Source organism: Eurosta solidaginis, chromosome X (assembly GCF_040869045.1).
Source record: "Eurosta solidaginis isolate ZX-2024a chromosome X, ASM4086904v1, whole genome shotgun sequence".
Classification (NCBI taxonomy): domain Eukaryota; kingdom Metazoa; phylum Arthropoda; class Insecta; order Diptera; family Tephritidae; genus Eurosta; species Eurosta solidaginis.
The window spans coordinates 96,237,040-96,250,589 of NC_090324.1; the positions used below are offsets into that span (position 1 = coordinate 96,237,040).

Sequence of the window (13,550 nt, forward strand, 5' to 3'; positions counted from 1 at the left end):
TGTATGAGGAGGAAGAAGCTTCAGACGGGGGAATGAAACAAACACGTATAACTAATAGCGTTTTCTTTTCTGGAAAAAGTGTCACGCTTTTTGTACGCCGCGCAAGGGTTGTAAATATATTTTGTTCTATTCTAGAAAGCGGGTAACGCTCTTACGGGGTATTTCATTCTATTGTAAAAATTGTTGCCTGGTCGCAACGCAAAAGCGTTTCACTTTTACCCTGCATAAAATGGCGGTGCAACTCTGCTAAACCAGCTGATCGTGACAATTTATTTTAGTAACTTTGTAACAACCCTACCTTGCAGTTAATACTTTGTATCAATACTATTTGTAATATATCTGTAAAACGTACTATTCATGTTAATTAGCAACCCCATTGTACATATGTAAATGCAATACTGTTATGTTAGTTAAGTATTGTGGCTTGATAAATTTTTGCTCATGATCATAAAATTTAATCGGCTTCGAGCTTGCGCCAAGTGAGGTTCTCGTCCAATATTGCTTCGGACAGTTCTTCACATTGAAACAAATTCGAAGGTGATTGTACGCATGTGTTTTTTTTATACAATAACCACTCGTGTAAACGTATTCCGTTTTTTTTGATACAATTATACAATAAATACCGAATTGCTGACAAACGAACCTGTATGAAATATTCTTTAAGAAGCGCAAGCAAGGAGAACGATACATTGGCGCCCAACTTAGTGGCCAGCAGTTCGGCAAACAACAACAACAACGAAGGCGAAGTAACAGCAGAGGTCGAACGTAACAAAATGGCAACGTTTTCTCTGGAACAGTTTTCACAAATATTAGCCGCAATTACAAGCGGCAATAAATGTGGGTCATTTACACAATGCACTGCCCGTTTCCGTGGACAACGAGACCCATCAGCAGTGGAGGAGTTTATTGCAGCGATCACAGTTTATAAAGACATAGAGAAAATTTCTGACACAGATGCTCTACGCGGTATGCCACTTCTACTGGAAGATTATGCGGCGACCTGGTGGATTGGTGTAAAATACACTTTGGCAAATTTCAACGACGTTATTGAACTTATTCGCACTAGATTCTCTCCCCCACTGCCTGATTGGAAAATTTTTTTTAAACATATATGAGCATAAACAACAAATGCGTGAACCAACAGACAGTTTTATCTGTAAGAAACGATTACTGTTTTCCAGTTGAGCGATACCATCAGCGTAGCAGTACAGCTGAGCATGATTTACGGTCTACTATCTGTTAGGATAAGAGAACGAGTGCGTCGCGATAAAGCTTCGACGTTCGGCGAACTAATATCGCATTGGAGAGATGCAGAAATGTTTTTAGCCGAAACAAAGCATCTCACAACAGCATCAAATGAAAAAGGTGAAACTGGGGATGAGCCGAAGAGGTGCTCGTTCTGCAGATTGCGTGGCCATACTGTAGATGTTTGCTTTAAAAAGAAAAGAGGGCAACAGTCGCAGCAGGCCCACAACAACAAGAATCTACACAAAATTCAAGTGTATCACTGCCTCATGCTAAACGCCAGTCACTTTTGCATGCAATGGCTGTGGCGCACCGGGGGTGTACCACGCAAACTGCCCGAAATGCTCTGGGCGTAGCAAGGGAAGCCCGAAATATTTGCAGTTTAACTCTGTATCTAACACTGTTATTGGCAGATCAATTCCGTCAGTCCATGTTGAGATGATGGGACTAAAAGGGGAAGCTATATTTGACACGGGTGCAAAAACGAGCGTTGCTAGCGCAAATTTAAAGAAAATTCTTAGTAGTAAGGGGTGTATATTCCAAGAGGTAATGGCTGGCGTCTCTTAGCAGATGGCACCACAATTACTCAAAGGGTGCAATCCACTATTTGTGACATAACCATTGGCAATTACTTACTTAATTGGCGCTTAACCGTCTAAACGGTTATGGCCGTCCAACAAGGCGCGCCAGTCGCTCCTTCGCTCCGCCAACCGGCGCCAATTGGTCACACCAAGGGAGTTTAAATCGTTTTCCACCTGGTCCTTCCAACGGAGTGGGGGCCGCCCTCTACCTCTGCTTCCATAGGCGGGTTCCGATAGAAACACTTTCTTGGCCGGAGCATCATCTTTCATTCGCATAACATGGCCTAGCCAGCGCAGCCGCTGCGTTTTAATTCGCTGGACTATGTTGATGTCTGCGTATAGCTCGTACAGCTCATCATTAAATCTTCTTCGGTACTCGCCATCGCCAACGCGTAGAGGTCCATAAATCTTTCGAAGAACTTTTCTCTCGAACACTCCCAAAGCCGCTTCATCTGCTGTTGTCATGGTCCATGCTTCTGCCCCATATAGCAGGACGGGTACGATAAGTGACTTGTAGAGTATGATTTTCGTTCGCCGAGAGAGGACTTTACTTTTCAATTGCCTACCTAGTCCAAAGTAGCATTTATTGGCAAGATAGATTCTTCGCTGGATTTCAGTGCTGATGTTGTTGCTAATGTTGATGCTGGTTCCCAAATAAACGAAGTCTTTTACTATTTCGAAATTATGGCTGCCAACAGTAGCGTGGTTGCCAAGGCGCATATGCGCTGACTCTTTGCTCGATGACAGCAGGTACTTCGTTTTGTCCTCATTCATCATCAAACCCATCTTTACCGCTTCTTTTTCCAGCTTGGAGTAAGCAGAACTAACAGCGCGGGTGTTTAGGCCGATGATATCAATGTCATCAGCATATGCCAGTAATTGCAAGCTTTTATAGTATATTGTTCCAGTGCGGTTAAGTTCTGCAGCTAGTATAATTTTCTCCAGCATTAAATTAAAGAAATCGCACGATAGGGGGTCACCCTGTCTGAAACCTCGTTTAGTTTCGAACGGCTCGGAGAGGTCCTTCCCAATTCTGACTGAGCTGATGGTGTTGCTCAACGTCATTTTGCACAGCCGTATAAGTTTTGCGGGGAAACCAAATTCAGACATAGCGGCATATAGGCAGCTCCTTTTCGTGCTGTCGAAGGCGGCTTTAAAGTCGACGAAGAGGTGATGTGTGTCGATTCTCTTTTCACGGGTTTTTTCCAAGATTTGGCGCATTGTGAAAATCTGGTCGATGGTAGATTTACCAGGTCTGAAGCCGCACTGATAAGGTCCAATCAGCCGGTTCACGGTGGGCTTCAATCTTTCGCACAATACACTTGAAAGGACCTTATATGCGATATTAAGAAGGCTGATTCCACGATAGTTGGTGCATTTTGCAGTATCCACTTTCTTGTGGACTGGGCAAAGAACACTTAGATTCCAACCGTCGGGCATGCTTTCGTCCGCCCATATTTTGCTAAGAAGCTGCTGCATGCGCCTTACCAACTCCTCGCCGCCGAACTTGAATAGCTCCGCAGGCAATCCATCAGCGCCCACGGCCTTGTTGTTTTTCAATCTGGTTATTGCTATTCTAACTTCGTCATAATCGGGCGGGGGGACATATATTCCATCATCATCGATTGTGGGATCGGGTTCTTCATCTCTGGCGGTGAATTGCTGCCTCCATTTAGGAGAGCAGAGAAGTGTTCCCTCCATAATCTAAGCACTCTCTGGACATCAGTTACAAGGTCCATTGGCAATAGGGTGAGAAAAATTCGGCTCATATCACTGCCAAATGCTATGAAAAATCGTACGTTGATCGGGGCTGACTTTATGGCCCAGTCAGGAATCGTCCTTAATCTCCCACAGCGATTTTGGTATTTTGATGAAGAACCAAAAGTGAAATACGATTTTGTTAAACCAGATAACAGTCAAATATTCGCAATGGACATCGCTGGAGTACATGTGGGGACGAACCATTACGAGTCGACTTCAAAAGCTCTTAACGAATGCTCTAACTTTCTGCATTATATAGACAAGTGTACAAAAAAGTCAAGCGGTGACAATCCGCCTGAAACTTGCCCAGAGGCGAATTATGGACCACTCATAAAAAGAAATTGGCCACCCCAAAATTACTATTCACCAGGCGTGGTGCAAGATATTTTTAGAAGTTCGTTGCATATTGGGGAGATAACTCCCGAGAATACATCGCGTTTGTTTGCACCAACTATCAAAATTAAGGAACCCTTAGAGGATTACGATAAATATATCGCTGAAAACTTCCTCCCTATATATATGATGGAAGTATAAGACCAAGAAAAACGAAGATGTAGCTTAACAAACGAACAGAAAGTAGAGCTGGATGCATTGCTTCGGGCGAACGCCGACATATTTGGAGAACCAACTTCGGCAACGCCGTTGATCACACATCGGATCGACACGGGCGAACATCCTCCAGTCGCTTTGCCACAATATCGTATATCGCCACAACGTAAAGAAGAACTAAAACATGAAATAGCTAAGTGGTTGGAGACAGGAGTGATTATTGAGTGCGAATCATCATGGGCTGCTCCTGTAGTAATTGTACCGAAGAAGACAGGGGGGATACGTATCTGTATTGACTACAGGGAACTAAATGCCATAACAAAGGCAGATCGGTATCCCCTGCCCCGTATTGATGACTTACTGCAAGTAGCGAAAACGACTAATTTCATGTCCACATTAGATTTACAGTATGGTTATTGGCAGATTGGAGTTGAGGAGAGTGATCAAGATAAAACGGCATTCGTCGCACCATTCGGCATGTACAAATTTACACGTATGCCTTTTGGTTTACGTAACGCACCAGCTAAGTTCCAGCGTCTAATAGACCGACTTAAAGTTTCGTTAAACAGTCAAGTTCTTCTTGCGTAATTAGATGACATTATTTTGTGCTCAAATAGTTTCAATGAACACTTGGCACAGCTGAAACAAGTTTTCGGCCATTTACGACAATTTGGCCTGAAGGCAAACTTCGATAAGTGCTGTTTAGCGTGCCACGAAGTTAAGTATTTGGGGCACATATTGACTCCAAATGGTATAATGGTTGACCCACAGAAAGTTGAAGCGATAGTACTACGAAAAGCTCTGAAGAATGGTAAAGGGTTGCTGTCATTTCTTCAGACTTGCTCTTGGTACAGGCGTTTTGTTCCCCAGTTTGCTGACATCGCAAAACCATTATCACAATTAATAAAGAAAAATGCTATCTGGTCATGGACGAATAAGCAACAATCGGCGTTCGACGAGTTGAAAAGATTATTGACGACATCAACCATTTTGAAACAAGCCGACGAAAACCGACCATATATTTTAAAGACCGATGAAAGTGGGTATGCATTAGGGGCAGTATTACTCCAGGGGGAGGGAGCAGATGAGCATCCTATCAAATACGTGAGTAGACGACTGTCAAAAGCTGAAAGAAATTATTCAACGATCGAAAGAGAGGCCTTAGCAATCGTTTGGGCCATACAGAAGTACCGCGGGTATATAGATGGATCCGAAGTAACCCTCATTACGGATCGTCAACCACTTAAATGGCTAATGAGCCTGAAGTCTCCTTCTGGACGCCTAGCACGTTGGGCCTTAATCTTACAACAGTATAATTTAAGTATCGACTATAAACCGGGAAAAACTAATGTGGTGGCTGATATGCTATCAAGGCCGCCTTGCAGAGAAGAACATGGATCAGAAGAAACTTGTCATATATGTTCGTTTGATGTGGAACTCCCCCGAAGAGGAGCTAAAGATATTAGAGAAGGCCAACTTGATGACCCTGAACTAAAAAGTATTATTGACTGCTTTGAAAAGAACACTGACGATGCCGTTCATTGGGTTAAGAGAGGGTACACGATGAATGATGGTGTACTCTACTGCTATCATGACGAAGAGAATGTGGACGCGCAGTTAGTTATCCCTAAGAAGGAACGAACGGCGATATTAGAGCAACATCATAACAAAGATACAGCCGGTCATTTCGGAATCTACCGAACCTCCCATAAAATCACTTCTCGCTATTATTGGCCTGGCATTCGAAAAGATATAGAAACACACTTTAAGAATTGTATCGACTGTCAACGGTATAAAGCGACTAATCTTAAACCAATGGGTCTGTATCAAACGATATCTAGTAACCAGCGATTTGAAGCAATCGCTATCGATTTATTTGGACCATTGCCTATGGACGAAAAGGGGTTTCAATGGATTTTCATTGTAGAAGATATTGCTAGTCGTTGGGTCGAACTCTTTACCCTGGCTGAAGCAAGCGCCGAAAATTGTGCTAAAGTTTTGATCGACGAGGTATTCTTGAGATACGGAATCCCAAGGAAGGTTATTAGTAACAACGGGGTCCAGTTTGTGTCCAGAGTGATGCAAAAGGTTGCCTTTTGCCTTAACATACAGCAAGTATATACGCCCGTATATCACCCACAGGCGAATCCTGTTGAGAGGAAGAACCGCGACTTGAAGACAAAATTGGCCATGCTGGTTGGGAGACGGCACCGCAATTGGGCAGAAAGAATACCAGCTATACGTTTCGCCATGAATACCACACGCTGTCAAAGCATTGGCTTTACTTCGGCTTACCTTACATTTGGGCGAGAGTTGAGGACCATCGATGATGTCCAAAATGATTTGAGGTGCATCGCACACGCTGAAAATTTCATTGCCGAAATTACTCCATACTTGAGCAAACTCGCTGCTGTGTTCGCATCTGCTCGTGATTGCGAGCAGAGACAACAAGATGCTAATAAAAGCGTCACTAATCCACGACGACGTAACCAAAAGGGTTTAGAGATTGGGTCAAAGGTACTGGTTACCACTCACGTCCTAAGCAACTCTGCGAAAGGTGTAACCCAAATTCATTCCTAAAAGGGATGGCCCGTACGTCATTATCGAAAAGCAAGGTGCTACGGCTTACGTAATAGCACATGAAGACAATATACAGCAACCGTTGGGCACTCATCATACATCATCGCTAACTCCATATAGAAGTGCCTCTTCTGTATCCGAGAATCCAGTTAACATGATCAGATGTTGAGGTCGGCCCCGAAAGAATACATAGTAGGATGCCTCTTCGGGTCGATTTCAGCATCCTAGGGGGAGGCTGTAACAACCCTACCTTGCAGTTAATACTTTGTATCAGTACTATTTGTAACATATCTATAAAACGTACTATTCATGTTAATTAGCAACCCCATTGTACATACATATGTAAATGCAATACTGTTATGTTAGTTAAGTATTATGCCTTGATAAATTTTTGCTCATTATCATAAAATTTAATCGGCTTCGAGCTTGCGCCAAGTGAGGTTCTCGTCCAATATTGCTTCGGACAGTTCTTCACATTGAAACAAATTCGAAGATGATTGTATGCATGTGTTTTTTTTATACAATAACCACTCGTGTAAACGTATTCCGTTTTTTTTTTATACAATTATACAATAAATACCGAATTGCTGACAAACGAACCTGTATGATATATTCTTTAAGAATCGCAAGCAAGGAGAACAATACAACTTCATAAATTTTTAGCGATGAAAATTTAATTGAAGGAAATAATTGCTAATTAATTTTTATTATCTTTGACAGCGCGTTTGTGAAAATCAGATGGTACACGGGGTAGCCATTTATGTTCTTTGCATCAGTATAACGGTTGAAATTTCCTGGGGTAGGAGTAACTCTGTTAGGGCTTTACCATTCACTTAGGCAACAATTTATTTCAGAAAAGAAAACGCTATAAGACAAGATGCACATAAGGGGTAGCGTCGAACTATAGAAAATAAAGGCCTGTTCTGATTAAAAATTAATAACTTTTTTATTTCTGAGTATTATGTTCAAAAATTTTGCGCAAATAAAGATTGGGGTATACGGCTTCAAATGGAATGTTACTTATTATGATGTAATTTAAAACCATACCTTAAAAAATAAAAGCAATTCAAAATTATCAAAAATATCCAATATTTATTTTTTAACAATGAATACTATTATTTTAATGTCTACAAAAACAAATATCAAATAGTACATCAAAAATCAAATCAATTTAAATAATAAAAACATAAAAAAATGGTGATTGAAATTGAACACAGATTAACTAATTAATTGTAATGTTCACTATTGTTATTGTATATATATGTTTATTATGTTATTTATACTTGATGAACTTCGGGATCTAAAATTAATTCGTTAACTTTCAAAAGATCTATGGCGTCTTCATCAAGTTCCTTCACGTTTTTAGTATACAGTTTTCTAATGCTGGTTATGTAAGGATCTGAAGTATAAAGAAGAGTCTGCAATACGTCCTCGTTTGTAGCGAATCTTGAGCATTTTCTAGCACGATGTAGACGAAATTTTTTATAATTGTTGCTGTGATTCCACTCAGAGCAGCTTGCATTATGAAAAAATCTTCTGGCAGTATTACCGTCATTAGTATTATACTTACTTGTCTTGGTTTGTCGATGATAGCTTCTTTTCTCCGCTTGGGGCTGACCCTGTTTGGGAATTATAATGGAATTTGTGATTGCAATGTGATATTTGTGCTCGTTGGCCTCTTGATTGGAAGCCAGAGATGTATGTAAGGTACCGCGGCTATGTACCGATGTGATATAGCACCACGTGAGGTGACAATGTGATATCACAGGAGCATTTAGTTTAATGTAGGTGAATGCAATCTAGTGTCAAAAGACGGAACTAAACTCCTAGCATTCTTGACTACAAAAGGTTGAAGTGGTCTCGGCGGATGGAGCTCTCTCGTGCCTTAGCTCTCATAAAAAAAAATCTATTTAAGAATACTTGAAACTTCATCTTACGAGTGTGCAATAGGGCGCAAGGTCTATAGTGACATTCGACTATTGCGGTCTTCACCCTACCCTACCACGATCTTCAATCTAAAATTGTATTGGAAGATACCCACGTAAATTTCTCTCACCTTTTTATGTTGCCATGCCTACCAGGAATTAGAAGAAAGATTTAACAAATCATTGTTTCCTTTTTTAAAACTTTATAAATTCATATTTTGGTTTTATTAAACAATTTCTAATTCTAAACTTAGCTAAACAAACCTTTATAACGAGTAACCCTCGTAATTCCAAACAGCATTAAACTTCAAATTATATGAATTGGTTCTTAATAAAAACAAATTCTCTCATACGTATGTACTTCCTTACGTGGCTTTGCAAGCGGCTAATAAATATGTTTAAACTCTAAACTCTTGTATCCCTATTGCTTTGGTTTCCGACTCAGAGAGATTTATGAATGAAAAGCAAATCCAATTACAAATAGATCAATGAGATCAAACACAAAAAAAAATCCAATGCAACGGTCATTGTCTCTTTGACAAATATTAAATCTAACTGGAGTTTTTCTTTTTGCTTTTTTTTTCAATTTACGTTTTCGCTGCTTTTATGTAAATGATTAGCTGTCACCAAATCGACAAACGTACGTTTGTAATTATGTAAGTTATAACAGCAGTATTCAGCGGTTGACCCATTTACTCACGTTGCTGAGCATGTGACCGCGCAATGTTGCGTGTTGAAGTTTCGCTGACGCGACACACGCGCAGAATAAGCGGAAGTTAATTGGGACAACGATTGGTGTAGTTGCAGAAATTGTGATTGAACAGCATAATCTAGTTTTAGTTAAGTAAACTATATTTATACTCAGTTGAGCAGAGCTCACAGAGTATATTAACTTTGATTGGATAACGGTTGGTTGTACATGTATAAAGGAATTGAGATATATATAGACTTCCATATATCAAAATCATCAGGATCGAAAAAAAATTTGATTGAACCATGTCCGTCCGTCCGACCTTTAACACGATAATTTGAGTAAGTTTTAAGGTGTCTTGATGGCCTCCGAAACATAGAAAATTGCTTAGCCATAAGAGGGGCGGTGCCACACCCATTTTCAAAAATTTTAGTGTTTTCCAATTTAATGTTATAATTCAATTTAGAAAGTAAAATTCTATTGACACAAAGCTTTTTTCGCTAAGATATAGCTTATTATTTTCGTCTACGACCCTTTCAAAAATTTTTTATATAAAAGTAGGCATGGTCTTTAACCGATCTCGTCCATTTTTCCTAAAAATATTTCCTGCCATAGGGAAAATTTGTTTACCCAATTTTATTACGATCCGTTAGTTTTTCTTCGAGTTATGGCTCCCGAAACATAGAAAATTGCTTAGTCATAAAAGGGGCGGTGCCACGCCATTTTTTTAAATTTGCAGTTTTTCCTATTTATTGTTATAAATCCACTTGGGAAATGAAATAGCATTAATACAAAGCTCTTTTTTGCAAAGATATAGCTTATTTTATTCGTCCACGACCCTTTTAAAAATCTTTCATATAAAAGTGGGCGTGGTCTTTAACCGATCTCGTCCATTTTCCCTAGAAATATTTCCTGCTAGAGGGAAAATTTGTGTACCCAACTTTATTACGATCCGTTAGTTTTTCTTCGAGTTATGGCTATCGAAACATAGAAAATTGCTTAGTCATAAATGGGGCGGTGCCACGCCCATTTTTTTAAATTTGAAGTTTTTCCTCTCTATTGTTATAAATCCACTTGGGAAATGGAATACCATTGATATAAAGCTCTTTTTTGCAAAGATATAGATTACTTTATTCGTCCACGACCATTTTTAAAATCTTTTATATAAAAGTGGGCGTGGTCCTTAACCGATTTCGTTAATTTTTCTTCAAGTCATTCCTTAAAAGTAAAGGCAAATTCTCTGCTGAATTTTGCTACGATAGGTTGAACAATTTTTGATTTATGATTAATAATATTTGTAAAATTGATTTTATCATAAGTGGGCGGTGCCCCGCCCATTTTGAAATTTTTTTTTAAATTTTTATCAAAAGTCTCAATATCAGTCCACATGTCAAATTTCGACATTCTAGGTTTATTATTTACTAAGTTATCTGGTTTTTGTGTTTTCCAAAATTTTTAATACATATATAAAAAGTGGGCATGGTTATCATCCGATTTCGCTCATTTTCAATACCAATCTATTTGGGTCCAGATAAGCTAGTGTACCAAATTTGGTAAAGATATCTCAATATTTACTCAAGTTATCGTGCTAACGGACGGACGGACGGATGGACGGACATGGCTCAATCAAATTTTTTTTCGATACTGATAATTTTGATATATGGGAGTCTATATCTATCTCGATTCCTTTATACTTGTACAACCAACCGTTATCTAATCAAAGTTAATATACTCTGTGTGCAAAAAACGCTGAGTATAAAAAGCACGCCTAGTACAAATTAATGTAAATACAGAATGTCTCAAATTGTGCGAGAGCGTGAAAATGAAATACAACTAAGACTAGCAATGAAAGCAAATTCAACACAATAGCCCAATGGTTAGGCGATTGTGATTTCAGCAGTTTCACCGAGGTTCGATCCCCGTGAAACCTGTTTAAATAAATAAAAACATTAAAAAATTGCATGATGACGTGGCGGTTTTCGAAATGGTACCATTGCAATATGCTAGTAAATGTTTCCTTCTTTTTCAGTTTTTCCTAATAAAACACAAATAATTATTGTCTTAAGCTCATTAGTTCTTAAAAATCTTAATTTAAGCACTTTTCTTAAATAAAGCAAGAAAGGAAGGCTAAGTTCGGGTGTAACCGAACATTATATACTCAGCTGAGAACTTAGGAGACAAAATAAGGGAAAATCACCACGTAGGAAAATGAACCTAGGGTAATCCTGGAATGTGTTTGTATGACATGGGTATCAAATGGAAGGTATTAAAGAATATTTTAAAAGGGAGTGGGCGATAGTTCTATTGGTTGACGCCATTTCGGGATATCGCCATAAAGGTGGACCAGGGGTGACTCTAGAATGTGCTTGTACGATATGGGAATCAAATGAAAGGTGTTAATAAGTATTTTAAAAGGAAGTGGGCCTTAGTTCTATAGGTGGACGCCTTTTCGAGATATCGCCATAAAGGTGGACCAGGGGGTCAATTCACTAACTGTGAAAAACTGAAAAATGTACACTTACTGAAAACTCATTTGCACTGCCACTTTTCACTGTAAATTATCATGCGATTCTGTAAGGCGAAGTGAAAACTGTTTTGCTGAATGAGTGCTGAATGCGAGTTGACAGATGGAATGCAAAATAAACGTAAACATTGAAAACGAAAAATATTGTAGAAAAGTATAATATTTTTGATAAATAGTGAAAAAATGCAGAATTCATTTGTGGAAACAAATATAGCACTGTGGCGACGATTGCAGAGAAGAAGAAGGTAATAAAGAGAAGGAAATGCAATGGTGTGTGCGTTTTTTGTTTTAATTTCTGTGGTGGTTTCAACAAAGAATATATTTTCGTTAAAATATGTTTATTTATAATAATAAATGTGCTGTGCTGTGGTTTACTACGTCTGGCGCAGCCGAAAGTATTTGAAGGAAACAATGTTAAACGATCCGAATACATTTGCGCAATCCACGGCAAGTCCGAAAAAAATTTTGGTAGTAGTGCAGTTTACGGTACCCACCCTAAAGTTGGGCCAATACTTTCGAGTGAGGTATCAAAAGACATGTCTTAATCTCGAGAACAATAATCCGAAGGCGGAATTGGCGATTTTAATGTGGTTGTTGTTGTGTTTGTACCCACAAAAAAAATTGTGCATCACCGTGGCGGTAGCCACGGTTATACCACACACCCGGACTTGGCATGGCGTAGCCCAGGGTTATTTTTTATAAGCGCGGCTGAAGGCCGCCAACGCAGAAAGGTGTTCTGCGCAAAAATACTATGGATCCCACCCCCAATTTCGGAGGGACCCGCGGGTCTTTTTTTCCGTTTTTCGTTAATGTCTTTTGAACGGGTAAAAAGAGTTAACTTCCGCTTTCGGATTCTTGATCTAGACCTGAATGCGCGTCTTTTGATACCACACTCGAATTTGGTGGGTACCGTAAACTGCACTATTACCAAACTTTTGTAGTCGCTTGCTGTTTGCGTCCAAGGAGATCCGCTGGCGCTCACACCAAACTAAACTGAACCTCCAGCGCAACCGCCGCTTACCACTACTACAACTTCCGTTGCATTTGATAGAGCAATGCTACAACAACAAAAAAGCGCACGCAATGTGCATGCCAAAATAGCGAATGCATTTACTAGACATTAAAAGGGGTTTTGTGTAACATGTTCGCGGGCGCACTTCCGAATTTGGGAAAGCTTTACACATTTGAGTACGTTATGTTCCTAGCATTCCAACTTAAGTTCTTTATTTCTCTTTACACAGGAATGCAATGATAGTTAATCGGAGAATGTTACGCGATACTCAAGATCCTTTCGAAGTGAGTGACCGGCAGTTTCAGGATCTTTATCGATTTCCAAAGACAGTTTTCACAGATTTGTTTGATAAACTGAAGCATATTTTGGACAATCACAACGAAACACAGCGATTCCGTCGCAATTAAAACTACTTGCAGCTTTACGGTTCTTCGCATCAGGAAGTTATCAAAGATGTATTGGGCAAGACTTCCTCGCATGTTCTTCTCAAAGTTCTGTAAGTCGCTGTGTAGATGAGGTAACGAAAATTTTGAATCATGTCCAAAAAGATTATGTGAACTTCCCTACTGGCTCTGAAGAAAGCGTAGTTAAGAGTCAGTTCTACGAAATCTGTGGTTTCCCCGGAATTTTGGGACTGATGGATGGTACTCATATCAAGATTGTTGCTCCAGAAGCCGCCATC

The 13,550-nt window shown here is 39.6% G+C and overlaps 1 pseudogene; it reads left to right on the forward strand.

Annotated features, from left to right (window-relative positions):
• Window positions 1–5,699: 5,699 nt before the first annotated feature.
• LOC137235060 (fibronectin type-III domain-containing protein 3a-like) overlaps window positions 5,700–13,550 on the forward strand; it is a 52,044-nt pseudogene continuing 44,193 nt past the window's right edge.